Source organism: Cavia porcellus, unplaced genomic scaffold, assembly GCF_034190915.1.
Source record: "Cavia porcellus strain 051 isolate PalLab524CR breed Dunkin Hartley unplaced genomic scaffold, mCavPor4.1 scaffold_12, whole genome shotgun sequence".
NCBI classification, from domain to species: domain Eukaryota; kingdom Metazoa; phylum Chordata; class Mammalia; order Rodentia; family Caviidae; genus Cavia; species Cavia porcellus.
Genome location: NW_026947495.1, coordinates 7,151,863 through 7,161,515, shown reverse-complemented (window position 1 = coordinate 7,161,515; position 9,653 = coordinate 7,151,863). Strand labels below are relative to the sequence as shown.

Here is a 9,653-nt window from a genome sequence, read left to right as displayed (position 1 = left end):
GGAGAATCAGACAAATTCACCTTTATGTGCCTGACATCACCATGGGAGTCCCTAGACATGCAGGCTAAGGGAAGCAGCCCCAGCACCACACAACCCTGGCCATCAGGGGAACACCAGTGTAGTTCCATGGATCTTAAGATGCCTGCACTGTGCCCTGATACCTCCCTAGGAACCTGGAGCCAGAGAAAACCAAGTGCTGTCCCATTTCCCTACATCACAGAGGGGCAGCCAATGTGGGAAGTGCCTGGGACCCCACAACAGGCTTGATGGGAGGAACCCAGGAGAATGTCCAGAAGAAGGAGCAAAAGGTGATCTCAGACCTCCAGCCTACACATAACCAGTCTGGGATATATAGTCATGGAATGAAATGGAAGTCACATAGCTGAAATCACCAAGGAGAGTAACTGAAGTAAAGAAACAACTTTATGAGACTGTAAAAGTAATCAGATCAAAAATAATGTCTCAGGTAAAAGAAGAAATCACAAATATAATAAAAAAATTGCTGAGCATATCTAAAGATATAGGTAAAATTAAAAAGAGGTAAAGATGTTGGAGGTAAGTGGCTTTAAAAGCCAGGTAGACCCAGAATACAGAGGAATCAGGACCATGATTTATGCTTATCTCCTCAAGTACATCATCATCAGAGACACAGCAATGGGGAAGTCATGTCTCCGCCTGCAGTTTACAGACACACAATTCCAGCTTGTTCATGACCTCAAAATAAGGGTAGAATTTGGAATCTATATTGTCAATATTGGTGGAAAACAAATCAAATTACAAATCTAGGAATCAAAGAAATCAATATGGCCAGGCAAGAATCCTTCCATTCTATCACCCATTCCTTTTACAAGGGAGCAGCAAGAGCACTCCTAGTGTATAACATTACAAGGCTGAAATGTTCAGCCACATGACCTCATAGCTAACGGGTGCCTGCTAGCATTCTAGATCCACCATGGTTATCAGGCTGGTTGGGAATAAGGGTGATTTAGGGTCCCACAGAGATGTGAAGAGAGAGGAAGGATAAGCTTTGCTCAGGAGCATGGATTGATATTCATAGAAACTTCAGTCAAAATTGCCTGAAATGTTGAAGAGGCCTTATTAACACAGCCAAAGAAATCTATAAGAAAATCCAGCAGGGTTTATTTGATGTCCACAATGAGGCAAGTGCCAGCAAGACTGAGCTCAGCAGTCAATTTCAACAACAGCCAGATGTGGTGCCTGCCAGGGAACTCTGGAGATACAGAGTCTGACTCTGGCTGCTGCTGAACATCTGGCCTGAACTTCTCCCCACCCCTCTTCCTGGAACAGCTTCAGCTCAATAGGATTAAAGATAGAGATCTTAATTGCTTTGGTTGAGTACAGCCTCTTTTCAAGGTGTGATATTTGCCTTTCCACTTAAGGACCAGGGGAGAATTGGGGCCCTTCCTGACCTATCCTCCTCAAGGGATGTAAGGATTCCTGTAAGCATTCCTGACAGAGATTAGGGTTCATTTCATCTTCATTTTTATTTAGAAAATGTTAGGATAAAACTTGATTGCCATGATCATTCAAAAATAACTGCATAAATATACACATTCTGCTCCCATCTATGAGTAAGGTTAATGTTGTACACTAGCAAAAAGAGCTTTGTTATATTTGCATTATACCAAAATACCTGTACTATGGCCCTAACTATTCTGTATATGTTTTTTTTCCTTCTCCCTTCTCACTCTGGGTGACCTAATTGGTATATTAATCAATTCTCTCCTCTGTGAAGAATTGTAAATGCCTGGGGACCTAACCTAATTGATATGTTAACCATTGTTGCCCTCTACAAATAACAAATGTGGTGCTAAAATAAGCTAACAGGGGTTGTTAATTACTGCTAGACTGCTCTGTCCTCTCTTAAGGAAAACAAAGATTTTCCTCATTAACAGTTTTCCTGATCCATGCCCAGAACCCCTACTTTGTGAGCTGTGATGTGTACCTAAGGGCAGCAAATATAGAGGAACAACACACAGCTTTTGCAATCTCCAACTGCACTGTGTTGCAGGGCCCAGATAAAATAAATCAGTGCTGCTTTTTAAAATATGTTTTTGCCTCATTTTTTGAACTCGAGTTTGGGGGCTTGTTTGTGGATTACAAGATTTGGGGGCTCATGTGGGATTAATGGGGGACCCCCCCCCAAATTATCTTTTCACCAATCAATCAGCTAAACATCTGCATTTGTTTTTTTTTTATTTCTGGGGGCCTTTTGTATGTTAGGGCTTTGGGGGCCCATTTGTAACTTTGGGCTTCGGCCCATGTGGGGATTTTTGCCCGTTTGTAACTGGATGCACACAATGACTGCAGATGAGCTAGGGCTCCTTCTGCACCAGAATCTGGGGGCTACCGCCCATTTGTAATGTGGGGCTTTGGCCCATGTGTGTGGCTTTGGCACGTTTGGGGTTTTGGCCCAAGTGTGTGGGTCTTCGGCCCGTTTGGAGCTTCAGCCCATCTGTAACTTTGGGGCCTTTTGCCCATGTATATTTATGTTCAGTGTTTTTATACTTTGGAGTTGTCTGCCTGGTGAATCTGTTACTAATTTGGTGTGTTTTTTTCCCATTTGAACTTGTTAAATTTGTTACTAACATAGGGGCTCATTGCCCATTTCTGTTGCAGGATCCATGTGGCTCATTGGACTCAAGGTTCATAATAAAAATTATTTCCTTTAGCTCACCAAACTGTGCGCAAAACCTTTGTTTGTGTCTTTAATGTTAGTCTTGTCTTGTGGTGCCTTGCTTAATATTTTAGTCCTCAATTGATTACTCACAACCTCAGCATGCCTTTTAAAAAGTATTTTTCTTTCTGGTTAAAATGTAAATATATGTGCACATATATATGTATATTTATGGTTTTTAAAAATCATATTAACTTTACCAAATAAAACCAGATCATACTGTACCAGATCATACTATACCAGATCACGAACCAGTTAAAAAAGTTACAGTTTTTAAAATGTAGCATTTTAATATGGTAAAAAGACATAAAATGATTAAATATGTTTTAGGCTACTAAAAAGGTCACTTCAAAGATTTTGTTAAAGGATTTAATGTTGTCTAAAAATCAAGAAAAAGTAATTGACTGATAATAAGTAAAAAAAAAGTGGTTTTGTCTTAAAGTAAAAATGTAAAAGAGAAAATGCTTTCTTTCCATGGCATGGCTATCAAGAGCAAAGAGCCCAACAGGATAATTTACAATACTGTGAGTTTGGGGGAAAGAAATTTCCAGGAATGCTATAGATTGTAAAGACAGAGTTGAGATTTTGATTGCTAGAAAAAAAAGAAAAAAAGAAGAACAATTCATCTTGTACTGGAAAAAGCTGATCTAAATTTAAAAGAAACAACTATTGTGCCTAATGTGATTGGTGATTATAGAGATAAAATATAAGTTCTTGCATATGCTGTGAACATCTGAGAGATTATGTGGCATGATTAATTTTGTTACCTATAAAAAAACCCTTTTTTGTTAAGTATATAGTTTTAGTAAAACAATGGCCTGCCACATGGCACCCTGAGATAAAAAAGCAAATGCCATCCAGATGAAGCCTGTCTTCTGATCCGGAATGCCAGATCCATATTTTTCTTTTTTCCACTCTGATTGGACAACCAGAGGTAAGGAGGTTCCCAATTAGTATCACCAGTTGTTCTTGGTAGCCACTAGGGCACCCCAAAAAACCTATCAATTTTCCCAAAATAAAAAAGATGAGACAATTGGCTAATAAGTCTCCCTTGGGGTTTTCTGAAAAGATTGCAAAAGGCCTATCACATTTATACATCAGTAGCACCTAAAAATGCAAGGGCCATTAATATTGCCTTTGTAACCCAGTTGGCTCCTGATATTGAGCAAAAATTGCAAAAGTTTGAGAGATTTGAGGAAACGCCCTTCAATCAGTTATTAGAGGTTGCTTAAAAGAGATTTGACAATGGGAGGGCCCTAAAGACCAGGCTTAAAAGAGGTTTCTGTTGGGCAGAAAGACTACATTGGTTGTTGGGCTCTCCATAAAAAAATAAAATAAGACTCATTCCTCCCAGCAAATGCAAGCCATGCAACAAATTCCAATCCCTGTGGCTAAAAAGCAAATGCAAGAATTTCTAAGAGCCATAGTACTGACCCAGAGTTTGGGACCCTGGCAAAGGCCTATTGCCTATCTTTCCAAGAGACTTGATTATATGGCAGCTGGATGGCCACCCTGTCTGCAGGCAATTTCCTCAGTGGTCCTCCTGGTAAAGGAGGCTTAAAATTGACTTTTGGACAGAAACTCTTAATTGTCCCCTCCTATTCACTGGAGACTCTCATCAAGGGTCCACCAGACCAATGGTTACCCAATTCCCAAGTCATGCATTATCAAGCATTACTTCTAGATCTGACTACCATCAATTTCAAGGGGACAGAGGCTTCAAACTCTGCTGCTCTGCTGCCTGATGATGCCCCTCCTTGCCCCTCCACAACTGTATTGGGGACCAGACTTGACAGATGAGCCACTATTCAGAGTTCCTTTGTATTTCTCCGATGAAAACAGTTACATCTATCAAGATAAGCAGGTCACAGGAGCTGCCGTTACCACAGACTCTCAGATTCTATGGGAACCAACCCTGGAGCCAGGAACATTGGCCCAACATGCTGAACTCATTGCCTTCACTGAGGCCTCAAGTTGTCAAAGTATGCATTTGTTACTGCCCGTGTTCATGGGGCCATTTATCAAGAATGGTGCTTATTGACTTCTGGGGTCAAAAGATTAAAAATGCTCCCCAAATCTTGGACTTGTTGGCTGCCATCTGGATGCCAAGGAGAGTGGCTATTATCCACTGAAGAGCCCATTGGGCAGGAAATGGCCCTGTTATACAAAAAATAATTTGGCAGATGCCACCGCCCAAAAGGCAGCCACAAAATCAGTGGGGATTGAGATAGCCCTGACATTACTGCTGATCCTATCTACTTTGTCAGAGCCTATTTGCACTTAAAAAGACTTGTATCTGGCAGCTCAACTGGGGCTAATATCAAAGCTTGCCCACTCTGTGAGCCTCAGATGCACTCAGTGCCATTTGGTGAACCCAAAACAGGTGCAACAGTTAAAGACCACTTACTACATGGGACTCTGGCTAGAGAACATTAAGCCTGGACTTCAAGAAAATAAGTAAACCACTCGCTATGTGAGACTATGCCTAGAGAACATTAAGCCTGGACTTCAAGAAAATAAGTACTTATTAGTAATGATAGATATTTTTCACTAGATGGGTTAAAGCTTTGCATACTAAGTCTGAGTCAGCCCTAAAAGCAGTTCCCCCATTTGGCCTCTCTTTATCCATGGGGCCTGACAATGGCCTGGCTTTTATAGCCCAGATAACTCAAAATTTAACCTAAGCTTTGCAGATCAATTAAAAACTCCATTGTGCTTACTGGCCTCAAAGTTCAGGACAAGTATAAAAGATAAGTCAGATTTTAAAGACAATAATTACTAATGGCCTTAAAAACTGGCAAAAACTGGATGAGTCTCCCTCCTTTTGCTCTTTTGCGTACACGATGTACCCTTTATGTTGCAGGTATTTCCCCTTTGGAGGTTTTATATGAGAGACCACCTCCTCTTATCCTTAAGATCTCTTTTTAAAAATTAGCTGATTTAGCTAATCAAGATCTTAATAAGTCCCCCCCACCCCAGACTTTTCCGCCAACATTCCTCCACCTACTGCCCACTGCAAGGACAAACTCCCTGCTGTAGAGCCTGAACACCGGTCCTTATCAAGAGGCATCACCATGAATCTCTTGAGCTGCAATGGACTATCAAAGTAGCCAAAAAGCCTTCCTGGATTCATCATTCCCACTTAAAGCAGGTCCTGGCTTCCAAAGATGATCAACCTATGGATAAGTGGACTATCGTTCCCTCCAAGGACCTTTTTAAAGCTTAAGATTGCCAAATGTAACCAATACACTTGTGTTCTCCCTTATGAAGGCCCCAAAGAGGCCTCTGTCTGGCTTTTTAAAAAATTGTTACTTGTATGACAGAACAGAGTAAATTTAAATGTTGGTTTTCTTTCCCCTTTTGTTTAACAGCTTTAATAATGACAGCTGCAAGACCTTTGTTAATCCTCCTATTGGGCTTTGTATTGTAAACAAGTTGATAAACTATGTCAAAGATCTTAAAAGCTTATGATTTTAAAGACACACACAAGGTTATAAACAGATACCTATGAATCAATGATTTGACTCACTAACTAAAATCAGTGGGGAATGTTGTACACTAGCAAAAAGAGCTTCGTTATATTTGTATTATACCGAAATACTTGTAACGTGGCCCTAACTATTCTGCATACGTTTTTTTCTTCTACCTTCTCCCTCTGGGTGACCTAATTGATATGTTAATCAATCTGTGAAGAATTGTAAATCCGTGGGGACCTAACCTAATTGATATGTTAACCATTGTTGCCCTCTACAAATAACAGATGTGGTGCTAAAATAAGTTAACAGGAGTTGTTAATTACTGCTAGACTGCTCTGTCCTCTTCTAAGGAAAACAAAAGTCTTCCTCTTTAACAATTTTCCCGATCCATGCCCAGAACCCCTATTTTGTGACCTGTGATGTGTACATAAGGACGGCAAGTGTAGAGGAACAGCACTTAGCTTTTGCAATCTCCAACTGCACTGTGTCACTGGGCCCAGGATAAAATAAATCAATGCTGCTTTTTAAAATATGTTTTTGCCTCATTTTTTGAACTGGAGTTTGGGAGCTCATTTGTGGATTACAAGAGTTAAGTAATTAGGATCAAGGATGTTGAGCTTGAATACTTGTGATTACCAGGCTCGCGCTTGTGGCTTGAGCCTCAGAATTTTGTGGGTTCTTTTTCCTTTGCCTCCAGGCATCCACTGCCACTTCATCAGAGCTCTTATTCAAGGCAGTTACTTCAACTTGTGAAGGAAGCTGAGTACTTCTCTCTTAACCCATTGCTAGTGTCTGTGTTTACAGTAACTACCAAACTTTGATAGCTGTGGAGTTGGTCTTGGACCCACGGCCATTTACCCTTACCCAAAAGACACATTCATTCTCTATTCATTTGTTTTAAGGACCAGGTCAAACATTGAAGCATCTTTCACCAAATTGACCACTGTTTCATCATACTTCTTAACTAGACCTATTTGGACTTTTACCCTAATCAAGCTAATCCTCCTACCTCACATGCCATATTCATTCCTCTTTACACAGCTTTGCACATACCATAATATTAGGAGAGACATTATAACATTATAATCAAAAGACCATTATTATTTTCCTTTAGGAATGCCTCAATGATTGATCTATGCACTTTAAGTAATCACTGCCACATTACCCTTTAGCTTTTCTATGTTGGTTATTCAGATGGGTATTTACTTGCATATATGCTATATATGTTGCATATATGCAACATGTTTTGCAATGGTTTCATGTCTGGGATCTCTCTCCTTTAGGCTGTAAGCTCTGTGAGAGCAGGGTCCATATTATTCCTTTATTTTTATGAACAACTTTCCTTACTGGCCTGACTATTCCATCTTATTACTCTAGGTCTATCTGGCTGTTCTTGCTTATCTTTCTCTGGCTCACTGCTCCAGTCTATGCAGCATACAGTAAGGCTGCCTGCTTCCAAGCAGCCAGAAAGGTGGATTCCTCTGCAGTCCTTCACCATTTTTTAATATATAATACTGTCTTATCCATATTTGCCTTCACTTCGTTCATCATACAGCTTTCTGGGTCAGTTGCTTTTTCACTAATGTCTCCTTCTCTTCCACAGCACTGAGATCTTTGAATTTTTCTCATCTTTGTTGATGCATTGTTCCATTATTAAATGTATGCATGTATCTAAATAAAAGGAGCATTGGAAAATGATGGAAACCTTGAAAGAACAATACTGGAAGAACTACAATGTATGAAACATTCAAAAAGATATCCACAAAATTAAAAACTCTATTAAAAGCTAACAGAACTGCTTGAAAGAGACTGAAGACAGACTTTGAGACCTTGAAGACAGGATTTCAGATAGTGATCATGAAAGAAAAGTGCTCTTAAAAATAACAAAGAACCAGAAAATGACAATTCAATGGCTGCAAGGCAATACAAAGAAAAGTACTTTAAGAGTGATAGGTATCAGTGAAGAAGCAGGGGTCAACACAAATCAAATAAAAACACTATTTAAGGAAGTAACAGCAGAAACTTTCCCAAGCATGGGGAAAGGATCCAGTAAACAGATAAGTGAGGCATATAGAACTCCAACTAGACACAGCCAAAGTAAATCTATACCCATTATCAAGATCCCAGAAATTCAGCACAAGAACAGATCACTAAAAGTTGTTAGAGAAAAGAGACAGATCACTTATAAAGAAAACCAATCAGAATCACAGCAGACTCGTCAACACAAATCATCAAGTTAAGGAAATTGTGAAGTGCAGTGTTTAAAATCCTGAAAGAAAACAACATCCAACCCAGATTGATGTACACTGCTAAACTATCTTTCAAAGCTGGTGGAAAAATAAGATACTTTCATGATAAATAACAAGTAAAGGAAATCATGACCACCAAATCATCCCTACAGAGAGTGCTGAAGGATATTCTAGAGGGAGATAAAAATGACCATTGTTCCAGGAACAGCAGCAGAGGAGGATCACCAAACAGGACAGGCAATTGAATGAAGGGGGAAAGTGGAGGACCAATAGCAGAAAGATAGCATGGCAGAGATAAGCCTATGTATGTTGGTTGTAAACCATTAATGTAGGTGACTTCAATTCACCAATAAAAAGAAACACAAGGAGAGTGGATCAAGAAACAAAATCCATCAATATACTGTATACAAGAAACACATTTAACTCAAAAGGAATTCATGAGCTGAAAATCAAAGGAGAGAAAATAATTGGTCCATGTGGCAGGAGACCAGAGAAAAGCAAGGATAACTTGCCCATCAACCACAGAATGGTTAAAAAAAGATATGGTATTTTCATACAACAGAAAGCAGCCCAGCTATAAAGTAGGATAATCTTGAAGTTCTTGTAAGTGGATGCAACTGGAGATCATATTCATGTGAAAAAATCCTACCATAAAAAACTAAAAGAATTAGTAGGATCCACACAACACAGTAGATATTACACAAGTGATAGGGCAGTAAACATCTAGGAGGCAAAAGTGGTACCACTGTTAATTTCTTATTGTCTTGTCTTAAACTACTGTATCATTTTCACAATTTTGTTAGGTTTGATTTTTTTCTGTCTTACATTAGATTTTACTGTGTCTGGTGACATGGGCAGCTATTTTGAAGATAATGGAATGTATTATGATAACCATTGTTCATTTCCTAGTATCTTCTTTTGAAATCCTATAATGCTTTCTATTCTTTTTTTAATTGTTTTTTTCTGTTTTGTTTTGTTTGACTTTATTATGCATGATGGTATAGACAGGTATTTTGAAGAAAATGAGACATTATAATAGCCGTTGTTCATCTCCTGTTATCTTGTTTTGAAGTCAGGTAATGCTTTCATTCTTTTGTTTTGATTGTTTTGGTCTGTTTTCTACTGTACAATTTCATCATGTGTGAAGGTATACATAGCTATTTTGAAGAAAACAAGAGGACACAGTGTGTTACGTGGGAGAGAGAATAAAACTCCAGCAAGATCCGGGCT

At 39.2% G+C, this 9,653-nt stretch overlaps 1 pseudogene; it reads left to right on the top strand.

Moving 5' to 3' along the window:
* The first annotated feature begins 606 nt into the window (after nucleotides 1-606).
* Nucleotides 607-1,266, top strand: LOC100721023 (ras-related protein Rab-2B-like; annotated as a pseudogene).
* The last annotated feature ends 8,387 nt before the right edge of the window (nucleotides 1,267-9,653 follow it).